Source organism: Ambystoma mexicanum, chromosome 1q (genome assembly GCF_040938575.1).
Source record: "Ambystoma mexicanum isolate Mex_15411 chromosome 1q, UKY_AmexF1_1, whole genome shotgun sequence".
NCBI lineage: Eukaryota > Metazoa > Chordata > Amphibia > Caudata > Ambystomatidae > Ambystoma > Ambystoma mexicanum.
In genome coordinates, this window is record NC_090922.1 from 110058774 (window position 1) to 110083702 (window position 24929).

The following is a 24929-nucleotide window of genomic DNA, read 5'->3' on the forward strand; positions in this document are numbered from 1 at the left end:
AGAGTGCAAAGCTTCTGGGCATGATAGAGCGAGCATGCAGAAAGTCCGGAATACGGAGGTACGAATGGTCACTGGAAGAATGTTTGCTTGGTGCTTACCCCCAGATGAGCAAATACAAGCATGTGGTCAGGTTCATGGACCTGGCATGCATACTAGCCAAAAGAACCATCGCCATGGCCTGGAAAGCAGCTGCCGGGCCACATTACGAAAAGCAGTGCAAGGAATTCGAAAGGTGGGCAGAGGGCGGAGACCAAGGATTGGACGCAGATGGTACGTACAAATGTGCAGCATGGAAGGCACTGCTCTGGGACATGTTCCACCCTTCCGATATGGCCCCATGAACACCCCAATTAAGACAAGAAACATCTGAGGTGCGCCCAATTAACCACCCCCTACCCCCTGACGACAAATGACATCCCCCAATAGGGATACTGCAACTGAAGCCCCAGCCCCAAACACTGAAGCACCTGCCCCGACAGAGATCATACGTAACACAAGCACGTGTAGGAAGTTGTTCGTTAATGGTTGTTTGTTGTTGTAGATTAAATGCAGGCATGCGATACACAAACATGATTGTAACTATGCAAATGCCAATAAAAACATTTTAAAATAAACGTGATGCATCTTCCACAACAAACAAATCTAGTCCACACAGAGTTTTAGATGCACTAACCCAAACTTTACTGTAAACCATGGAGACAATGCAGTGTTTTACAGAATCCATTCTGTAGTTTGCGTTGTGCAAATAGACCTTGTCTAGCACTCCCACACAGGTGTTTGGCACCAAGAGTGAATGAGATGATTACTATTGAACTCTCTATCCATTAGCCCCATTGAACTTGCAGTAAACAGAGAAGAGGGTGGCGAGAGCCAGAGAGGAATTCAGGGTGAGTGGTGCTTTTATTGAACAGGGAATCTTAAGTAGCTAACTTTGCTACACACGTGTCAATTTAATTAGCAAACCTACAGAATTGCATAGTAAAGTGCTATGCGACACTGCTTATTGTATGCCTTTGTCATGTATTCAAGAAACTGCAATTCAGACTATCAAGCAAAATAGCAGTAGATGAAGTCCTGTTGAGAAATACATTAGAGCATTACAAAGCAACTAAAACATCAAAAAAGTGATTTAAGCACCATTGGAAATAGTTAAGGTTTAATTATTCATGTGTCGATATGCAAAAAACAAGTTGCAAAATAAAATACAAGTGAACAATATCCCACAAAAATACAACCAAACCAATATTGCCCATGAACAGAACACCTCACTAAAACACAAATAGTCAACCTGCTGAAAGTAATTGGCTAGTAACCAAAGTACCATAAAAACGTCTTTCATATACTTAGGGAATACACTCATGCAAGGCTACTGCCATATTTATTAAGTGTACACCTTGCAAAGAAAATCTGTAGAGGCCAAGAGAAAGTTTAAGATTGGGCCTGGTTGTCAGGTGCCCTACACAATCGGAGCAAACATACTAATGCATAGACGGTGTATACATCCAAACCTAATAAAAGTTTAATTAATATCATGGAATTTAAGGGCCAACACAATCTGTTACTAACTTGGAGTTAAGAAACATTTTGAAAAGTCATCAATTTGTTTTACTGATGGAAGCATGGTTGCCGGAGTGTTCCTCATTTGATGGATAGTATACATTATAGGGCTCCTGGCGACTTCCAGATCTGCCCAGGTAAAGTAAGTGATAATGTACATAACTGATCAGGGCATCCCGAATGGACAAAACAAAAAAAAAAAAAAACTAAAAAAAAAAGAAAACACTCATGACTCAGACTTTTAATAGAATGCTTTACTCGGGATTCCAAGATGGCCGCCGTGCACTGAGGTTGTATGCAGGCGGAGTTCCTCCAGAATTTTGTAATGCTGGCACAACAAACGGACGTTAAATGGCAGTTTCCCTTCCTAGATTGCTATGAAGATGCTTCACTGAATTTTGCGTCCCTCCAGCTACCGTTTGGCGGATTGTGAACTATAATCTTGGGAGGATTAGCCGTTAATTGGAACAGCCACTCCCTAGATCTTGCAAAGTGGATTTCTATTAAAGCTGCATGGATGTGCCAGATACACGGCTCGCCCATATTAGGTGAAACTGAGACAGCATCTAGTGGGAAGCAGAAGAGGGAAAGGACGAGAGGCAGACAATTCCTCCGACGCTTTGCGCGTGACGGAATAAAAGTGAATGTTACCAGCGAAATATCTCCTACAGTCACGGAGGCGAACCAGCGTGAAATGCATGTATGCTGAGGTGGCGCTTGCCTCAAATAAAGACTGGGAACTTCAGCTTCTATCTTCAAACGTTTCATGCAGAGCACAGGGACCAGCAAAGCATCGGTCAGTGTAAAGTGGCGGGGCCCCCCCCTTTCCGTCACACATGAGGTAACGGCAAGCTACTGAACTGCGGTTCACATTCTAGTACAGCACAATTTAGTACAGCGGGCAGCCCGGCTTACACCATTGTAAACCAGCGGCATTAACAAGTAAACACTACGGTGGTTCCTATTGTGGGGCGGAGCACGCTCCTGCAGATAATCAATTGGGTGGAGTCAGTGCTTATAAGGATTCTAAACACGAGTGGAAGTTGGTCAGCATTATATCAGAGACTTTGGTGGCAACTGTGGTAGTTCTATAGTTCAAAAGCATGAATGTTATGGACAAAGTATATCGATATCTGCAGTAATCTACTGTGATAAGGACCCCTAAAACAGATAAGGCAAATAATATTCCATTAGGCACTTGCACTTGATACGGCAGGAGTGATTGGCACTGGCGTACTTGCTCAGGGACCTCAAGAAAGGGTGCGGCTGCGTGGTAGAAGCTTCAATAAATAAAAGCATTGTGTTCCCGGGCCAACACAGACAACGCAAAGGGAGGCATAGTGAGGTCCACTTTCGATGAACCATGCCATTAGCAACACTTAACTTACGACTCTGGGAGGGTACCTTAACCAGCACACAATTTATAAGACACAAGATATCCCATTACCACCTCCACAGGCGTATGGCTAGTCAGTTGCATTGAACTCTTGTCTGAAGTTTTGGCTTACTCCTTGAACGCTATAGATTTACAGGGTGCTCCGCCTTAGTGTGGATTCACAAACATTGGATCAATACTTTCATATATACCTATACGGAGTAACTACTTCTATAGAGTCTGGAGTAGCTGCAACGGAGTGGGTGGTGGTGGTATACTGGCGGAATCAGACTTTGCTGCAGGCATATTGTAAGTATGTTAAAATACTGTGGGGTACCTTCTATATCCCTCAAAGCCTGGTGCCACTACTCACTCGAATTGGTACTGTCATAAGTCGCCCAGATCGGGGGAAGAGGGGGGGGGGGGGCCCACTACCGGTAAACACCATATGCCGGGAACAAAAAAGAAAGTTTCAGTGGCCAGTCCTTTATGTTGCAAGCAACGATAGAAAGTCCACTACAGGATATTTGGGCTAGAACCTCTGCGTCCCAACAACCCAATACTCCCACTCGACCTGCGGACGCCCCCGCAGCCAAGGCAGGATCAAAGGAATATTTCGCCAAGAGTTTAAGACTTTCAGAGCTCATTCAATACGACATTTCAAACGCTGTTCACAGCATTCACATCGGAGATAAAGCAAATGGTCACAGATTTCAGGAAGGATCTGATAAATCTGGGTGAACACACGGATGCAAATGAGAGCGATCCAAGATTTGACTCACAATAGGCAATCTGAGGAACTGTTGGAACACTTAGCGAGATCAGCCCACAACTTAGAGATGCAATGTGAAGGTTTAGAGAACAGGTCTTCCTGAATTAGAAAAGATCTACTGGGCAATGATGAAGAGAAGATACCACTAGATCTTGTCCACAAGGTGGGCCCGAAGAGATCTGATCAGGACATGCGCCCAAGGGATGTGCTGGCAGTATGTGGGGATTACCCACAAAAGGAACAAATCTTGAGGGCAGCTAGGCAAGCTGACCCAATCACATACAACAGCTCAAATATACAATACGAATATCTTTTCCCACTCACGCTACAAAAGCGTAGTGAAATGCAAATCGTAGTTAAAATGCTGCAATCTAGAAAGATAAAATACAGATGGAAATTCCCATTTGGGGTAACGTTTGCAATAGATGAGATAACATAGGATTACTCTCCTGCGGACGGCATGGTACTGCTAAAAATAGAAGATGAAGGCAATACAGTTTGGACTCGACTGCAATTGGGTCATCCCACGTCCGTGATATCTCGTGAAAGACTAAGTGCGGGTACAGGTCGTACACGTAATGAAGGGTCAAACTGGATCCGCTGGAACCCTCGTCTCGAAGGTCTGCAGCATATATCTACAAAGTGACTTTAACTAAGGAATGTCAAGGGAACCTTTTGGAGCAGTGTGCCAGATATGTGTAAAGCTGAAGGCTCGGGACGAGCGACTCAAACTTGGAATGAGCGGGGAGGAGTTGAAGAGGGTTTGAGGACACCCTATGGGGAAACCTGGAAGAAGTGCTGATCCGGGATGGAGGCGAGATGTTCGAAGGCTCTTTAGGTACAGTGGCTCACACCAGGGTGGGGCAGTAGGGAGAGTAAGGAAGGGGTTGGGGGTGGGGGTGGTTATAAAACATGGGGAGTTGGGTTGGGAAAAACTGCATTTGTTTAAAGAACAGGAAATGTGATCAAGGTCTAGGAACGGGCAAAGTGTATAAATATATTAATACAAATCCAATGCATTCAAGTGCATATGTCTTAATATTCAGGGGCTGAATACCCTTGTAAAAAAAATAAATTAGAGGAGTTTTAACACAGCATCGACCAGATGTATTAGCACTGCAGGAAACCCACATAAAACAGGACATGTCGCAACTCCATATACAACATTATCCCACTGTTATTCAAGATAACGCACAGATGAAAAGGACATCAGTATTAGTCGCATTCAGGAAGGGGGCTCATGTTAAAATAATCAACACTGAAGTAAAATACAATTATCAAAAGGGATGCAGAGGCCATATTGGGAGCTCTAAAAAGAAAAACGCAAAGTGCCTTTGCCAATTAATAAATGAAAAGGAAATGTCCAGCCCTACCGATAAAAGTGGCTGATGCACACCTTACTCACTAAAACATGTGCAAATACTCCCAAACAAATATAGGGAGTAAAAATATTTCCACCCTCACAGCTCCATGTGTATGTTTGGACCAGTAGTGCATGGAGTACCACAGGAAATAAATATTTTAACTGCATGATTGAAAGAAGTAAAGATGTATCTTTTAATGTGCATGAATAACACGGAGCAAAAAAATAGTTACAAAAACACTTCAATTTTTCAGTTAAAACATTTTAACTCTTATAAAATACTCTGAATTGGACTCAATTTTTACTCCCTAAAAAATAATTTTACTCTCAACTTTAAAAAATAGGGAGTAAAATACTTGCATTTCCAAACTTTAACTGGAGCACTGGCAATGCCTATTGGTTCTGAGCAAATGAATGCTTTCTCGGAAGTAGACTTCCTGCTCCATTTTCTAGAACAATGGCTCGCTGAACATATTCCTCTTCCAATAGGTGTCCCAAAATGATCAGTACTGCGCCCTGCTTTTTGGACTGGATGCCTCCTCCCTGGGTAATCTCCTCCTTCTGGTTCTCATTGTACACATTCGCGGACGATTCCCAAATTATGTTCTTTTTCACCCCTTACCCTTCACTGAGGATCTCCAACAGCCTCTCTGCATAAGACAAAGGGTGACCAATTAGTGAATGGCACATTTATAAACCAGTCATTACCATCTAGCCTTGCATGGCCCTCCCCAATTTCTTTTCCTCCTAACCTCCTCAATTACACCCTCCCTCAAGAATTGCAACCTTGTCCTCTACAACAGCGATATTGAGCTCTAGCACTTCAGAACCTTGTAGTCATACATTTGATGTTGAAGGATGCATTCACTGCTCTGTCCCCACTGGCAATTGCCACCAACCACACTTCATTTTCTGGGTCCTGCTTGCACTTACAAAGGTCATTTCTCACACTAGAGCTATGGAATTCTAGCTAACATTCTAAAGTGGTGCAAGTGCTATAAACTGTTTGCCTGCAGCGGTAACCCTAGGCCATACTGAAATAAAGTACAACAGAAATTACCTGGCTCTTTTAGGAGGATTTTACGATCCGACATCTAGTTCAGGAGAATTTTCTACCCATCCCAAATCAGGAACACACAATATTTATTAAACAAAGTTATTTTTATGAACCTGGGAAACACCAATTTAACACTATATACCCCCTACACTCTCCCCCCGCCCCCTCTTTTGGGACAAGAAATAGACAGGGTTGTCTAAGGGTCTATTTGTACAAAATAATACATTACGAACAGATCTTTACCATTCTCTGTGAAATCCCAAGGTCAAATGGTTCCCACAATAAATGATCATATACTGGTCGATTGAACTGTCAAAGCTGCATTTAACTTTAATGTAGATTTTTTTTTTTTTTTAAGAACACACATCATATGTATATTTGATTTACCATCAGCGCACATTTATCATACATTTAAGGGAATGAGGATTCAAGACAAAGCTTTAATTTTTAAAGACTACCAAATTAAATCAGAACATCCCAGCCTATCTAAATAGCAATATTTTTCATTTAAACACTACTCCCTTAATCAAGAGACATGTCAGCAGTTCAAACAGCATTCGGGAAAGTTCAATTTGAAGATAGGCTAGTTGACATAGCTCCATGTAAATTACTTGCAAAAAGAAATATGGATATTTAGCATGTAAGTTTGCTAGATTCTCTTCAATGGTATTTCTAGTGCAATGTGTAAGAAGTGTACATTTGTCATTTTCAATAGGCACTTAAAAGTGGGAAAAATGGTTGATCATTTCAATTATTTCCTGCTCTGTTATATAAACAGGGAATTACTTTAATTACATTATGTTCCTAGGCATGTGCAAGGTGAGATTATTTGGCTCCCCTTCTATACTTGGCCATTACACAGAAAAGGAATCCGAGATCTACCAATATACGCACTGTGTGTGCCCATTTTATCAAATACAAAATTACCAGAAGCCCTACACTTCTGAAATATGCACTCATTTTCCAGTATGTATAGTCAATAGATCTAGCCCCTGACCCCAGAGTACTTCAGGGCATTGGATTTAATCTATTCCACTTTAGAGTACATCTCCCCATAGAATTATATTTCCCCGTTAGCCCAAAATCAATTCCTACTTGAGTTTAATGCGGTCTCACAGAAAGGTGGGTAACCTCTCAAGGACTGGTTGAATTCTCCCTTCTAATAACAGGTGGGCATCAGATGGGTCAAGCTTCCCTCCCTTATCTCCTTCTGTATTGGGCCGGTTTGTTACCTTTCCCACCGAGGAAGGCCTGGGGTTGAATTCCATATAAACCGCTCAAAATGGTGTGCCAGCAATCTAAGATGTGTGCAGAGGTAAACAGGCACACACATTCTATTCTCCCAGACATCATCTTCCAGTCAGGCTGTCAATCAGCCCTTCAGAGTGCGAGTCCCCAACATCAATAGGCTTGGACTATTATAGATTAGAAACCAGTCTCTTTAGAGGTGTGTACCATGTCTCTATTCCAATTGGTCAATCTATGTGATTGGATATTGTGCCTAAAGTAGCATCACACTAAACATCTCTTTTGTACTCATTAGGCAGTCTAATAGGAATAACTTCTATACCCAAGTTTCCCTCCAATTTGATGTGATGTCATCTTGGGAGCGGTTCCCATTTAAAAAAATATATAGATTTCCTAAAACAGTATGTTCCACAAATGTGACTAAATTACTTATAGATTTCCAGATTTACTCCGGTGAATCAAATATCAGTTTGGCATGACCTAGGAGGTGCATGTGACAGATTTTTGCTTTGTATTCTCCAATACTTCACAAATATTCTATTCTCATCTCAGAATATCTGGCTTGCCCGCACGGATGCTAGGATATATGATCAATCACATGCAAGGTTTTGGTGCAAAAAACATTCATATAATTTTTTTATTCATTGAACAATTATTTACCTTCCCATGTGAAGGGTTCACAAAATATTAATGGCATTTCTAGTTCCTGGCCTTGCAACAAGTTATTTGATGATCGTCCCTTTAAAACTCAGAGCTGGGCCACTGATGGCCCCTCAGAGGCCTGGTTGTCATGGTATGGTATTGTTCATTTATATAGCGCCTATACACAGGCAGGTGTTTCAAAGCGCTCAAGCAGGGTGGGAACATGGGGACAAGACAACAGTCGCTCAGAGCCTTTGAAACTAAATCTGAGACAATAATAGTCTCCACAGGCAGAGCAAGTGCATGTAATACATTTAACAGTATGGGATATAGCAAATGGGCCCGACAGCGATTCTGCAATTTTTACATTACAATTTAGGGGTGAAGACAGGGGAGAGACAGACGATCTTCAGGTGTGGTGCATACAGATCATGCAAGTGCACAGAGGGTCACAAGGAGGAGAAGATAAAGTGCGCCCTGTCGGTTGAGACTGGAGTAAGTGCAGAGAGCACCACTCTTGGGTTAATGTCTCAGTGCATTGAGTGTGGGTAGAGTGTAGGGCCTGGAGGCAAGTGCGAGAGGGGACTGGTGGGGGTGCCCAGGACCAATGAGACTCTGAGGTACACAAGGCGGCTAGTCAGCATGCTGTAAGGAATACGAGGGAGAGAGGGAAAGGACAGAACTGGTTTAGCAAGATAGCAGGAAAGAGAAGGAAGAGAATAGGCGGTCTTGAGGAGTTTCCAGAAATTTCAGGATATCTGGCTCAAAACGTAGGGCAGCAGGGAGGCTATTCCAGAGGAAAGTACCTGCTGAGAATAAGGATCGCCCACCAAATCTCTGCTCGGAGAACAGGCTCACTTGCAGAAGGTTGAAGGTAGAAGAGCAGAGGGCTTGTGAGGGACAGTATTTAGGTAGACAGCGTTTTAAGGTAGGTCGGTCTCAGGCCCCAGAAAGCCTTGTGAACAATGCAAAGGGTCTTATATTAGATCCTTGCAGCCATGACAAACTTTCTTTGAAGTTCAGTTGGTCAGAGCCATTTGTTGACAGTCCAGTACGTACCCCTTAAGGGATTACAGCAACTTGCTGTGACAAATGCCAGACTTCATGTCTGAGTAAGCATGAATTGGATCCTTTGCGGAAAACTGCAAGCCCACTTCTTTTGGGGAATTGTACGACGGACCTAGTGCCAAATGGAGGTTAATGAGAAGCATTGTTCTTCCCTACAAGGCCTGTCTTTGGAGGACAAAAATAATGTTGTCCTTTTGTATATCCAAGCCGTGTAGGGAAGGCCAGAAGGAAAGGCCCATTCCCCTTCTCTGTAGCTCTGCTGCAAGGGGAATATCAGCGGAGACTTCTAAAAGCCGAGCCGTCGGAGGAAGGAGCATTGGAGTGCTCCATGGAGTCCGCCGGGTTTGATGCAGGCCACGAGGCCCCAACAGCCTACAAGATGGCTAGCGTTGTTGCTGTAGCAACAAAACAACAAAGAAAGATCACCAGAGATCATGGATTGGATCCCTTACCCTGCCCGGTCCTACCCTCCTGCTTTAAATGGAAGGGGAGTGCAACGGCAGGCAAAGCAGTGTAGGGAAGGCCAGGAGGAAAGCACCACCTCCCTCTCTGCAGCTCGACGTTGCTGTGTGCTGCACCGTCTCCAGCCCGCCCTTCTACTCAAGGTAAGGGTATTGCTTTACCTAGAAGCATCGCCCGAGTCCAAACATGTGGTGGCCCGATGGGCCCTGCAGTTACCGTGCACAGGTCTATATCGGCCTTATTAGCCACCAGAAATACGCGCCTCAGTGCGCGCACCACTTTCTCCCCTTGTATCACCTACCATCCGCCTCTGTACATGAGGAACACCCAACTTGGGGCGAGATGCACATGCCCGTTAAGACAGTCATAAACCGACAGCCAGCAGATGCGCATTCACGAAAAATGCCATACAAGTTGCATACAATATGTCTTCATTACCGGAATCCTTGTTGGCCCCCCGTCTCTCTCACTCTGAACCCTCTCCAGTACTAAATACCTCTCCCATAGTGGAAAAGTACATCCGCCCCATCATCCATTCCAAACATGCTGTCTCCCGACCCACTAGTCGCGGTACAAATCTGCTTACAGTCGTCAACTGCAGCACCGAACTTCTCTTTACGGACTCTGCACATCTCTACCAAGGGAAGCTCGGCTGCCCCACCTGACTTTATTATGTATGCACATGCGACTCTGGCACAGTCTGCCAGGATTGCCTTAGGGTACCTGTCCTCTGTATCACCAGAAGCCAATTCTTCCCTCCCCATGCAAAATACAGGCAATGCTGTACTGCAAATTACTAACACTGCTACTCCTATATTCCCTATGCCAAGTTCTACCATTTCTGCCTCGTCCGTGCCAGATAGCAATAATGTTGCTCCATTTAAAGCAGGAGGGGAGGACCGTGCAGGGTGAAGGAGCCACTCCATGCTCTCCGGTGATTTTTGTTTGTTGCTACGGCAATGACGCTAGCATTACATACGCCAAGTACTTCTAATCTTGCCATGCCTGTGCCAAACGTTTTACCTCGTATTTACCTAGTGCTGCCAAATCTGTCTTGCCTATGCAAAATATTAATACTGTTGCTCCACATATGCCAAGTACAGCCATTTCCCCCTTGCCTGTGCCAAATGTTGATATTTCTGCATCATCTAGGCCAAGTGTTGCCAATTCTGCCTTGCATGCGCCAAGTGTTGATATTGTTGCTTCAGACATGCTAAGTGCTGCCAATTCTGCCCAGTGCTGCCAATTCTGCCCTGCCTGTTATGCCAAGTGCTGCCAATTCCACCCTGCATGTGCCAAATATTACCATTGTTGCACAACATTTGCCAACTGCAGCCAATTCTGCCTTGCCTGTTCCAACACCTGCCACCACGAGTAGCATGAGCACCATTCCTGTTGGCGTCACAACGCAGGATAGCACTCTGTTGCCTCCATCACCACCTGTTGTCCCTAGGAATGCCACTACGTTGCCTACTTAGGGCCTATACCCAATTCCCCCCACCCCCTCAGATGCACCCTCATCAATGCCCGCTCCCTCCAAGTTCACGCCCTTGACGTTCATGATCACCAAGGAAAGCATTGACCTATTGATACTCAGTGAAACCTGGCTGAACGCAGCATCGGGCCCAGCCCTGACCCTAGCCATACCTTTAGCTACACTATTTTTAGGCAAGACCGCCCTCACCAGAGAGGTGGAGGGGTAGCTCTTACTGCCAAAGAGACCAATTTGATTAGAAGAGTGGAAGGGGAACTTGGATTTAGTAGTGACTATCTTCATCTTAAAGTTAACCCCTCCCCGAACTGTACCTTTGCTCTTCATGCTGTCCATCAACCGCCAGGGCCAGTCCTGGACTTCCAAGAAGCCCCGATTCACACACACACACACACTGATAATCTGGAGAAAAAAAACCCCACCAAATCCAATCTCCTGGGAGATCTCAACCTAGGCCTTAACGACCCCAACAACTCCCAAGTAGTATCCCTTAATAAAGCATTATCTAACTTGGGGTTCACTCAGGTTATTTCGAAACCTGCTTGCATTAAATATCGCACCCTGGACTGGGTTGCCAACCATAACTGTTCTCTCATGGTCAGACATTTCTCCCATTCCCTGATCTGATCAGCATTCCATTCAATTTGATCTCCATACTACAAATGGGTCCACTAAGCAAGTGACTCCACTCCCTCTCATCAGATTACCAAGAAAAAGCTCAGTCCCTACTCCTGGTGCCCGTCTTGCAGCCCGCTTTTTCCAGTGACCAGAAGATTCTTGCTAGTGCTTTTAAATCCGTCCTGAACCAAACAGTTGACGCGATCGCACCACTCACCCTAAGGAAGGATAAGCATACCAAGCACTCCAATGCCTGGTTCCCTCAAGAGCTTCTGGAGCTACGCTCCAGGAAAAGGACAGCGCTCTCCCATTGGAAAGCTAACCCTAATGACTCCTCTAAGTCAGCTTTTAAGACCATCTCTAAAGTATACAAAGCTGCCATTATCAAAGCCAAAGCCACCTCATTTAATACTAGGATCACAAAGGCTAAATCAGTGACCAAAGAAATCTTTGCTATCTTCAGAGGGTTGGAAACATCCACCCCCCAGCCCCCAAACCCTCCCCCAGTATTCAATCTGCCTTGCTCGACAAACTCAATACCCTTCAGAGTAAAATCCTCGCTCACCAACAGGCACTTAGCCATCAAATATCCAATCTTCACAGTGGCTCGCCTGGTGAATCACCTCCTGGCGCCATCAAGGAAATGAGCGAACATGAAGTCCTAGCCCTCCTTAAATCCATTAAACCTTTTCGTAAAGGAGACAATTGTGCCCCTACCCTGGCCCCCTTCCTTACAGCCTTTATCAATGCCTCCTTCCAGTCAGGCCATGTCCCAACTGGTCTCAAGGAAGCATGGGTATGCCCTCTCCTCAAGAAACCTGCACTCGACCAAACGGTCCCAGGAACTATAGTCCCATTTCTCTTAAAAAATACTCGACAAGGCAGCCTACCTTCAAGTCCAAAAATTCCTTGAAGCGAACAACCTCCTTGGCCTCAGGCTGTCTGTTGTCCATCCAGGACACGGGACCGAAACTGCACCTCAACCTTAAAAATCAATTGGATGATTTCAGAGATGCGGGCAAACCTGCTCTCCTTCTGCTCCTTGATCTGTCCGCAGCTATTGATTTGGTGGCCCAGAATACTCTTTGCCACCATCTCTCTTCTGCGGCCAACTTCTCCCCCAAAGCCGTTGCTTGGATCATCTCGTTCCTCCAGGAAAGGGTTATGAAAGTCTTTTCAGACTTAGCCTGTGCACACCCAAGCAACATCAAATGAGGAGTCCCACAGGGCTCCTGCATCTCACCTACCCTTTATAACCTATTCACAAGGCCACTGTTCAATGTTCTGGACGCGCTGGGCATCACATACACTAATTATGCAGATGACACGCAGGTCCCAATTCCCCTTACCAGTGACTATGAGGCTGATCTGAAAATCCTTAATTCCATATACTCCACCATCCAAACATGTATGGCAGAAAACGAACTTCTGTAATTCAATCACCTGCCACCCTTAAGAAACTGGACAAACAATACAGCTCTTTCATGATTGAGAACATGCTGATCCCTGTATCTCAAGCTGTCGAGACCTTGGGTGTCTACTTGGACTCCAACCTCCCTATGAACAGGCAGGTCAACGCCATTGCATCAACATACTATTCTAAATTGCTCAATGCAGCTAGACCTTTTCTGTCAGAACAGAACTGCCTCACCATTGCTAGAGCAATAATTGGATCTCGGTTGGATTACTGCAATGCCCTCTTTGTAGGGACATCCGGCAAAAAACATTACCAAATTGCAAACGGTCCAAAATAATGTCCTTAGGGCTGCCACCGATCATATCTCCGAGACTAGGAAGCAGGTTCTCTGGCTCCCCATAAAAGAATGGATCTTCTTTAAAACTCTTGCTTTGACGCACAAATGCGTCCATAACCTGGCTTCTCTCTACCTTTCTCAAAGTATATCCAAACCTATATCAGCCAGACCCACCAGATTGGCTTACACTAACAGAATCTCCACTCCAAAGTCCCGGAAAATTTGCGCAGCTTCCCCGTCTTGGCGCAACTCATTGGAACACATTACACCCCCACATTAGAAGTATTGAGTCATATCTGGCCTTCCGGAAAGCAATAAAAACTTTACTGTTTGTATAAGGGTATCTTGGCTAAACCCTTGGTCCCATTCAAGTCTGCATGCCTTTAAGCTTTATATGACGTAACCTTCCTAGTAATTGTATCGTATCCTAACATGTAACCACTTATGTATGCATCCTACTAAGTTCTCACTGCTAGGATACACGCTCACTGTAACCATGAGCCAAGTTATCTTCCTGCAACAGACATTCTCATGCACCAGCGCCTTGATGCCTATTGGCTGTAAGCGCGCTTTACAAATTGAATTGTCAAAACAGAGTTGCATTTCCTTGGGAAGAGATCTCCCCAGCACTGTGGAGGAAACCTATTTTACAATGGAACCTCATTCCTCCGTTTTTGCAGCGTCACGAATGCGAACTACAAATACTATTTCAGGAGTTCCTCCTGGCAATCTAATTTATGTTCCAGGATTTCTTGACCTCAATAGGTAAAATCAAACATTTAAATGTGCAAGTACTATTTTTATCCTTTTGCCTGACAAGGTATTTATTTTTTATTCACTATGGCACAGTAGATTAAAACATACACCAATATACAAAACAAATAGTCTCAAATATAAATATGTTCAAAAAAATATCAACAATTAAATTCACAACGGATGTTCAGGTAACCTACAGGGCGTAGTCAAGTATCAATCTTGTTTCGTGAGGTGGCCTACTCATGGTACACGCCTCTCTAATTGTTGTCAACACACCTAAATCAATGGTTTATAGGTTCAGGGGTCATAACTGCAACGCTGAATTTTTGGCCCGGTCATTTACTGTGGACAAACACTTGTTGTAGATGAGCTGCCGACATCACAATATGTGTTTTTCCAAATGCTTTGCACAGGATGCAGTCCATATATCTATTTTTAAATGTAGAGCTTTCCTGTGCATCCCTTCCTTTGGTATAGATTAACATACACTCTAGGGACCGACTTAGCTGTTCATAAGTGTGTTAGATGCACCCCATTCGGGATTCAGGGTTGACAGTCATGTGTGATGTTGGCAATCTTGTTTTTTATCAGTTCAGCTGACATCAGCAAAGGTACATAGGCTGTGACATTAGTTGGGCAAAGGTGGGAGGTTGGGCGTAGAAATCTCGCACAGACAAGGATAGCTGCATTGGTATGCATTAACCTACTGAAGATCAACAGAGCGAGAGCTGGCCTGGCCCCCCACACCGCCGTCAGTTGTCCCCAAGTAAACCTCCTCAGCCCTGACTGCAGCACAATCTATACTGCTATTCTAATAGAACGATCAACACAGCAATAAGTATATATTTCAATAAGTACCTGTAGCATCCCACCCAGTTCAGCAGAGACATGCTCAGAGTTTAGACTGCAATGTGTGGTGGGGAAGGAAGAATTGTATTGTTAGTCAAATAAATGAAGTCAGTTTAAAAGAAGATGCACTTTAAAAAGACACTTTAATACACAGGAGCTTGTAAGAGTTGGGGGGGTCATCCACAGCTGAGACCACAACAGAAGGGAGGCCCGTTGAGGCGCGGAGAGTGGCAGCAGAGTGTTGTGGTGCTGAAGGGCTGGAGGGTGCACCCTATACCTCAGCTGACAACCCCCACAGCAAGGAAGGCACCTCCTGCCCAAGATCTTCTGTATAACAATGCAAAGTGAAATGATAGGTAAGACGGCTGGCAAAGCTACCACGCAAGCAGTGGGTCATTTGCAAAAGTGCATTGAGGGGGAGGGGGCTGGGCAGTGCAAAGGAAAGCACGGTACCTGCGGTAAATGACAGCAATATTACTGACTATTACAAGCAGGGCGATATGCCCTCAGAAAAAACTAGTGGTGCTATTCCCAATGTTCACGCCTTGAAACACTTGTGTATAGGCGCATTATGAATGCCATATCATAACTGTGACTTCCGCGATATTGACAACTAATTGTTGGCCGTGTGCTATAGCAGCCACTGGTATACGAGTGGAGGGCACCCGCTGCTGAGGCTTTGATCTCGCACTCCGAGAGACCCAGAACTCCCCAACAACATAAATTAAATTACATGTTGCCCCCTATGATGAAAACCAACGGTTATCTATATCTCCTGATTTGTTTCAAGCATCAGAGCCGGTTGAAAGGGACCCAAGCCTCTCAAATGGGAGTGATGGCTTTGACCAAACGGAAGGCAACAAAAACCTGGTTGATGTGGTACATTTTGCAGTAAAGCTCTTATTGAAGCTAAGTGGGATAATACACAAGGGTGTGCAGAATCAGGAAAACACAATGGCCCTACTGGACAATCAATAAGAAGAGTTGGTGAAAGTGAGCCTGAAAGGGGAGGGTTTGAGTAACCCGGCGTGTAGAAGGCCTAACCCGCGAAAGGGCCGTATTACAATCGACCAGACAAAGGCGGGCCCTTCTGAGGCCTTAATATAAATGAGCGCATTACTGTCTGAAACATCAATACATATGACCAAAAAAGAACGAAGGTTGGCAAAGAGCACAAAAGCCAGATCTAGCACCAACCAAAATGTTGCAGTGTGTACTGAAGCCCTTTCGCCTGAACCTTTGAACTCTATGGCCATATCCCACGAGGTGGGTTTTAAAAGGAAGGCTAAGAGAAAAGAGTCCAGAAAACAAAAAGAAGTTGCCGAAAACCGCCAGACCATTGACTAGCTGGCTATTGGATGATGGTGGACCTCAGTGTCAAACTCGGATTGGCGGCTGTGTATGCGAAAGCTGCAGAAGTAGTCAATTGTGCTCTTGTAAACATTGCCACTGTGCCGATCACGGACCAGCAGAAATGTATGTGGCCATTTACCACAGGTGCCTGTTGGCGAAGATGGGAGATCACCTAGGCACCTAGATGAAAAAAATCTTTACCCAGGGAAGGGGAGCCTAGACTTTCTCCGAAAATAGAACCAACAGATCTGACCTCCTATTAATCTGTAGCAAAGTGCTCCCATTGCAGGTCTCGTCGTCAGCCGACTTTAGTTTTGTAAAAACAGTGATCCATGAGGGCAGTAACTACGTCAGGGTTCACCGTTTTACATCTGAAGTATCGGCACTTGTTCGAGCGCACCAAGACATAAAGGTGGGGTATCTGGTGGATGCACCATCTCAGGCTCGAAACCAGGAGAAAGAGCCAATACAGTTGATCTCAGGTTGTAAAGGGAGTCCAAGGAGTATTGGGTGGACTACCTCACAAGAAAGTGGGGAGGGGACAAGCTTTGTAAATTAGCACAGATGATGCCCAGGGATGGGAGTGGTTTAAAAGAGGAGAAAAAATCTCACGGAATGTGCATGAACAGTAAAGCTACGAACATGCAATACCAGGCGGCATAGTCACCTCCTGTGCAAAACTGAGTCACTGCCATTTTTTTTCCAGATTTTATCTTGGCAGGAAATCTGGTTGACAATTGATACAACTAGAGTGGTACGTGGTGTTCCAACGATTGGCGGAAATCTGGTTGACAATCGATACAACTAGAGTGGTATGTGGTGTTCCAACGATTGGCGGCAAAAGGCCCACGTGGCCGGCCATTCGTGGGACTGATTGTGCAATCGGACAAAGTTTGAATCTGGAGAGTGAGAATTTTATTTGCATCTGAAAAAATGCTGGCCATTGAGGCACGGGTTGAAGTGGTAGTGCCTGTTGCGATACCATTGGTAAACTTGTATATACCACCACTATGGCGGCTGAGCAGGAATCCCTAGACAAAGTGTGTGCCGAGCGGTTTGCCAGCAAGGGCAAGGAATGTGCAATAGTAGGTGGTGACCTAAATGCACGCTTTAGGGATCCTGAAAGTATGGAGCTTACAAGGCTCTATACCCAGTTAGTGTGTTAAAACAGAGGGGGTAAGGAGCTCCCCAGTAACAAGGCCCCGGGTCCAGATGGTTATACCGCACAATTTTATAAGGTGTACAGAGAGTTGTTGACCGCAGTCCTAACAGAATTGTTTAATACCTTCAAAAATAGAGGTAGCGTCACCCAATCAATGAATGAGGCAAAGATGGTGGTAATCACAAGCCAGGGAAAGACCCACAAATGCCAAGCTCATACAGCCCGATAGCATTGATCAATTTAGAAGCGAAGCTATATACAAAAATACTTGCCACGAGACTTACACAGATTCTCCCGAAATTGATCCACCAGGACCAATCTGGGTTTGTCCCTGGAAGACAAAACGCACGACAACATCGCAAGGGTCCTGCACTTAGTAGAGAAAGTAGGCATAAAAGGTTCCCCAGCAATAGTCCCAGCAAAAAGCGTTTGACCGTGTAGAGTGGACGCTGCTCTTTCAAATATTGAGGAAAATGGGGTTAGGAGAAAGCTTAATTGAAATGGTACGGGCAAACTACACCTCCCCGACAATGCGTATATCGGTGAATGGAGAACTGTCAGAGAACGTTAAAATCGAGAGAGGAACAAAGCAAGGGTGCCCCCTGTCCCCTCTACTATATGCTATATTTTTGGAGCCGCTACTGGCCCGCATAGGAGTCAACCGGGAAATAAAAAGGGATAGAGGTGGCAGATCATACACACAAAACTGCAGCATATGCAGATGACCTGCTGGTGATCCTGGAGGACCCGGAAGAGTCTCTCCCGACTCTAATGCACGAGATCGATATATTTGGCTCCATCTCAGGATTGAAAATCAATAGACAGAAATCAGAGATCCTGGTACTGGTGGGGGACACCACCCAAATACACTCGGTAGAATTAGACTTGCATCTTAAAGTAGCGACAAAAGGGGTCAAATACCTGGGTATCAGCCCATACTCCCAAAACTACCCCCAAATACTCATCAAATTCAATGGGGCCTAACAAAATGGAACCCCCTCTCAATCTCGTGGTGGGGCCGGATAACGGCAATTAAAATGACCATCTTGCCGAAACTGCTCTACTTATTTCAAGCAACTCCAATTAAAGTCCCTCCAGCATTCTTCAAATCCCTAGCGAAAAAGGTATCCACATACATCTAGAAGGGGAAGACACAGAGTATCAAGCTCTGTCCTAACAGCAGCAAGGAAGGACCGGGGATGTGCCCTCCCGCACTTCAAGAAATACTATGAGGCTGCGCAATTATGGGTACTGAGAGAATGGATACAAGAGAATTCAAATAAGATATGGGCGGCACAGGACAGAGCGGTTGCGACAGTACCCACCAGACACCTTCTATGGGTAGGGAAGAAACAGACACCCCAATCTACGAATAAGTGAAATAATGAATACCACCTTAGAAATCTGGGATAGAGCCACGCAGAAAAGGACACTAACCATTGACCCAGCCCCCTTCACGCCACTATTCAAAAGGGGTACATTCCGCAAGTGGGCGGAAGCAGGATGCAAAATGGTGGGGGATATGTACTACGCACAACAAATAAGAATGTTTGAAGACTGTGCATCCTTGCTAAACCTAGACAGTACCGATAGATACAGATATGAACAATTACATCATTGGTTAAGCACCCCTCGAATAAAAGACGCTGCGCTAAGGGAGCTTACTCCATTTGAAACGTACATCAAGACAAACACGGGCACCAACAAATTCATATCAGACACATACAAACTCATTAACACCACAGAGGAGGACATAATATGGGTACACAAAGCGATGGGAGAAAACACTACACACCACACTCCCTAAAGAACGCTGGGAACATGTATGGGGGATGATACCCAAACTCACCAAGGCAATACAAGCTAAAGAAATGTGGATGAAAATACTCATACAGTGGGACTATATGCCGGAGAGACTCCACGTGATGTATAGGACTCCACGAAAAAATGCTGGAGGGAATGCGGACGGGAGGGGAACTGGCGGCATACTTGGTGGGACTGCCCTAAACTTCAGCAGTTCTGGACAGAGGTGAAAGTCCAAATTCACTCAACGCTGCTTGATCCGGGGAACCAGGGAGAAGAAGTGTGGATGTGTGGGTTATGGGACCCAAAAGACAAACTGATCACCAAAACGCAAGAGCAGAATTTCATGGGTTTATTAATAGGGGCCTGGCTGGAAATAGCCCAGAAATGGAAACAAAAAGGACCCCCCCCCCCACTGGCAATAGATTGGACGAGAAGAGCCTGGTCTCATAACGATGGAGCTCTTAACATAAAATATACAAGGGAACAACCAAAAATTTAGATTAGACAGACTGGAGTACGACCCTCGAATACCTTCAAAGTAACTACATGGAACAGTGGTGCCTGCACAACATAAGGATTCTGGACCTGTTCAAATGAAAAGAAAAACACAAAAACCTCGGCCTTACAGACTAAGGCAAAAGAATACCGGAGGGAGAGGGCGGGGGGGGGGGGGGGGGGGGGGATATCAGTAAAGCTGTGTGGGCCACGAGGTGTCACTATAAACAGGCGTTACCTAATTTTGTTATGTTCAGTGTGTCCGATATGGGTGTTCGACCAAGCCAGCTAGCTCAAATAATGGATTCTCTATCACAAAAGACAGCTCGTGGTTGTGCACCAGCATAAAAATGCATTTGATTATGAAGTCAAGGTAGCAAAGTGGAATATGCGCAGCAATATAAGAATAGCACAAAGGCTGGGTGGAGCCATTGAACATATTGAGATGCAGATTAGAAAACACAAAAATCAATTAAAAAAATGGCTTATAGAAGTCATATGCCGTTAAAATACAAGAGAGATCTGGCAGCACCTGTCAAAAGCAAAGGGTGATGAGCAACGGGATCCTGTGCCAGCAACTAAATGAGTCCAATACATAGCATCTAAACATACAATCATAAGGCCGGGGGCATTGGACTATAACCCACATCTTGACCGCTACAAATTACAACAGAAGTATATACAGCGATTGTTCATCTCAAAGGATCACGTGCAGCAGGGCCAAACTGTTTGTCAAATGCCGTCCTTAAGGCCAACCATGCAGATTGGGCCGAGTTGCTGAAGATCCTGTTCAATAAGATTTGTAGTGAATGTGGGTTATTAAAAAAAATTGGCATTGTGCTATATTGTTACCGGTGTACAAAAAAGCTCACAGGGAAGCACTGTAAAATTATTGATTGCTTCCCTTACTTGATGTCTCTGAAAAGCAGAAATGGGTAGAAACGGTAGTGTTCTGCATCCCACATAAACCGGGTTCAGATCTGGGTCTAGTACCACTTACAATATCAGATTGTTGGACTCAGTGATTAAGAGAGCTGCCATGAAGAACACCACAGCAATGTACCCAATAATTGTAGTATTTGTTTCTATTAAACATGCCAAACTATGGGCCAAGTTATTTAGGCTGGGTTGTCCAGACTGGTTACTGGACATTGTTATTCGATTCCATACTAACACAAGTTTCCAGGTGAGATTAGATGACACAGGAACTCTGCCAAAGGAGGGAATGACGAACGGAAAGGAAAAACAAGTTTGTGTGTATGCCGCCCTGATGCTTAACCCATTTCTGTCAGACCTAAGGCACTAACAGCAGATGAAACTTGGTTTAAACCTGGTGGGTGTGCACTATGCAGATGACCTGGTCATTGTGGATCGTACCATAAATGGTGCAAAAGCCAAATTTAGGGGCCCAATCGATTATGTTGATGTAATTAACATGCAAAAAACGAAAATGATGGTCATAGCGGGTGGAAATACACACAGGCTTAACATGGCGTTCAAAATAGGAATGCTTGAAAAGTAAGTAGCTATCCGTACCTGGGACTGGAGCTCTCATCCTGTGGCAAATAAAACATAATCATCTAAAGGAAAAAAAGGCTGGTCAATCAACATATGCAATAAAAAGATTTGCAATCCAGTCTGCTGGTTATACCCTGTGAGGTGTTGTAAAATTGTATAAGCACAGTTTTGTACCAGTAATCCTCTACGGCCTGGAGGCCTTAGCCATGAGGGATGCGTCATGGTTGAATGTTCTGGAGGGTCACCTTTGGAGGAGGATTTTAGGTCTCCCCCAGGGACAGAGCGATATCAGCAATTTGTCTGGAACAATAAGCCCAGCGTGTAGCCTATGTTGTTTTAATGACACCTACAAACAGACTTGGGTTTGCCAAACTTTTGGAAATGTTATCAAGCAGCACAAATTCGAATAGTGAAAGATTGGTGGGGAGCAGACACTGGAAAACGGTGGGTCCAGATGGATCGTGCGATAGGAGGTCCACAGCTCAGAGACACCTTATGGCCCTCTAAAGCTGATCGCTCCCCCGATATCCACAAGAGCAAGATTACAAGCTTGGTGGAAGAAGTCCGGGACACAGCAGTTAAGCAATACCAATTCACGACATTCCCGTCACCTTTTACACCTTTGTTCTTTAACCCGCAGTTTACTCCAGGCCTTGACCCACGGGCGTTCCTTAGGTGGAAGCAGGCAGGCTGCACAGAATTATGGGACCTCTTTCAAGATAAAGATCGTAAACCATTCACCCAATGTGAACAAGAACGGAGGTTGAATTAACCTGCTTGTTTTCAAGATTTCCAGGTTCGGCACTAGATATTGGCTCTCCCGAATAAACAAAGTGGCAACAAGAGCGTTAGCCAGCGAATAAAGCGCTCATCTCAAACCTACACAAAATCATGTCTGAGGCTACCCCCAATATTTCACTATATTATAAACAACGGTGGCAGATAACGTTGGGAGAACAGATTCTGGGAACTGAATGGGAGGGGCTCTGGAAAGATATCCCCAGACTTACTCGCTCGATCCAAATAAGAGAATTTTAGTATAAGTTGTTAACTCAATGGCACTATACTACAATTTGTTTGCATAAAATGAGATTGGCTATTTCGGAACAATGCTGGAGAGCGTGTGGTTCACTAGTGGATTGGGGGCACATATGGAGGGGCTGCCCGATCTTGATGGGTTACTGGGCTGAGATCGACAGACATATGGAACATTTTCGTTTGGCAAAGCCTAGCACTCTTGGGTCCAGTGTGTTGTTGATGTTGGAGGCTTATTTGAGACTAAGTCCTAAACAGAAATGTAAAGCTTTTGTTATATTGCAGCTTGCAGCTCCCTTAGCCATAGCACAAAAATGGAAATCTAAGGATGCACCCTCGCTCAGCGAATAGTTCTCCAGAGTCTGGAACTTTGCTGCTCTTGAATGGATCACGTATTCAATACAGGGGATCAGTCAAAATGTGCACAAGATTGGGATGCCGGGCTAAACATTTTATAGAATGACTAGATCAGATACTGTCCTCAACCTTTACGAAATTCTTGGCATCTAATGACTTTAAGAACACTGCAATATGTACCATGCATCAGGAAGAGAACGGGGGTGTGGGGGTGAAGAGCTGAGGGACAGTAGGGGATTCATAATGTTTGTTATTATAAGAAATTCCAATAAAAAAAAAAAGATAAATATACAAATGTCTTTGCATACCTAAACTATCATTGTTAGTGAAGAGAGGTTGCAGGGCAACCACAGACTTCTTTTTTCCACATGAATTTTACACAAAAACCAAGCCTGCATTATTATTATCATCAATTCTAGTTGTTAATGTTATGTGCAGACTATTAGGAGCATCTTAAACTTAAGTCAGGAGTGAGAGCCCACAATAAGTGCCAGTCTTTTTGTAACTCACGGCACAATACATTAGAGGTCTCTCAAATTGACTTTGGCAAATTGGGAATCTTTAAAGTGAATGCATTCATCAATTGTAACTCTAAAGTTTGTGTATATTGCATACACTGTTTGTGGTAAATACTACATTGGTAGTAATAAGAGCATTTATCCACCATTTCAAGTCAAGACTCAAAATATCCATTGGCCACACATTGGCAAAGAAATCATCAGTTGGACAATAAATCTGAAATTAGGTTTGCTGGCATAGCAAAAGTAACTTTTCCCTAACGTGGCGGCAATTTGACCCTGAAACTAAGACAACTTGAAGCAAGGCTAATTCGCCAGTATCATACTGTATCAATCGGTCTCAATAGTGACCATGAATTTTTGGTGTTCCTTTGAAGTCATACTGTACAAATGCCTATGTTTTCATTGTTGCTGTTTACAATCTGTGCATATACATAATTTCTGTACAAGAGCTGTCTTGTATGGACAACACTGATCACCTTGTGTCTGTAATTTGGGGCAATATGCTGTAATGTAACTCATAAAATTAAGTTTATTTGGGATTGGCTGCATGGATGCACCGGCCTTCTAGGGGTGCAACTGCCGTAAATGGCACACTCAATCATTTAAATTCCGCTAACTGTGATGCTAGTACTTTGTGCCTTTCTTTTTTCGAAACTGACTCATTACGTCAGTTTAATCTTTAAGTTTCCCTTTGATCTCCTTCTTAGCCCTTAAGAATAGGTTATCTATAGATGCGTGCTATTAGATTTTAATATAATTGCTTACACGTAACTACTTCCAATATGGCTGTCCGCTTGTGCTGCGCTTCCGGGTTTCAGGTCGGCAGCTAACGGCACACGCACTTTGTATTTACAGGAGCACCGCTTACACGCGCGAGGCTCCTGTCGTCCTCACTACGTGCAGAAACGCTGGTAAGCACAGTCTTTCGCGCAGACCCCTGCTGAATTGTTCTAAGCAGGGGCCATACGCATGCGACTGTCTCGTTAGTTAGCGTGCTTTAATGAGCCCCAATTAGAACCTCAATGCGGTTTGTTTTTGTCTCCCCGTGAATTTTGTGCTGCTTCCATGCTGACCTTCACGCTTGGTACAGTCATCTGTAATTGCAACCGCAATAATATAGGTATGTTTTGCATTCCTGCATTTATTTTATTTCAATCTATATAACCAGACGAATCATAGGTAACACATACCATTTTTATATTTGGAGTGGAGCCGGTGAATGCACCTTTTATATAATTTTTCAAATCGTATTACTTCATAGGTAAGGCTATTCCTGTTAATTACTCTTATGATTTGCACAACATTAAGTTGAATTACAAATTCATCAATATATAATGTGCCCGAGGTGTTTTTACTGCGGCATGCTGATATATTATTTCCCCCTTATGTTGCTTTATTAGTTTCCTGTTTCAAGCACCTACAAGGTAATTTACACTTTTTTTGGATGGGGTAAAATTGCTGGCTAACCATATTGCACAAAGGGTGACCATGGTTGTGCATACATGATTGCGCTTACTACCATCATTTTCTTATTAATTTTATTTTTCTCTTCTGTTTTCTCTCACTGTGTGTGTGTTAATTGACCTCGACGATTGGCTAATTCCATTGCCAATACTCCATATCCTTTTCATGATTTTTCTTAATCAATATGTGGCGTTTCTTTAACTAT

General features: G+C 44.2%; 1 protein-coding gene across 3 annotated transcripts in view; it reads right to left on the reverse strand.

Annotated features, from left to right (window-relative positions):
• The window catches only part of ZC3H18 (zinc finger CCCH-type containing 18), a 1042429-nt gene that overhangs the window by 987038 nt on the left and 30462 nt on the right, over nt 1–24929 (reverse strand). Inside the window, exon 1 of one of the 3 annotated variants that reach the window (XM_069636037.1) lies at nt 5428–5695. The exons of the other annotated variants lie outside the window; for them this stretch is intronic. The gene's annotated coding sequence lies outside the window, so the exon portion shown is untranslated. Of the gene's footprint in view, nt 1–5427; nt 5696–24929 lie in introns of those variants that run through there. 3 annotated transcript variants of the gene reach the window in all.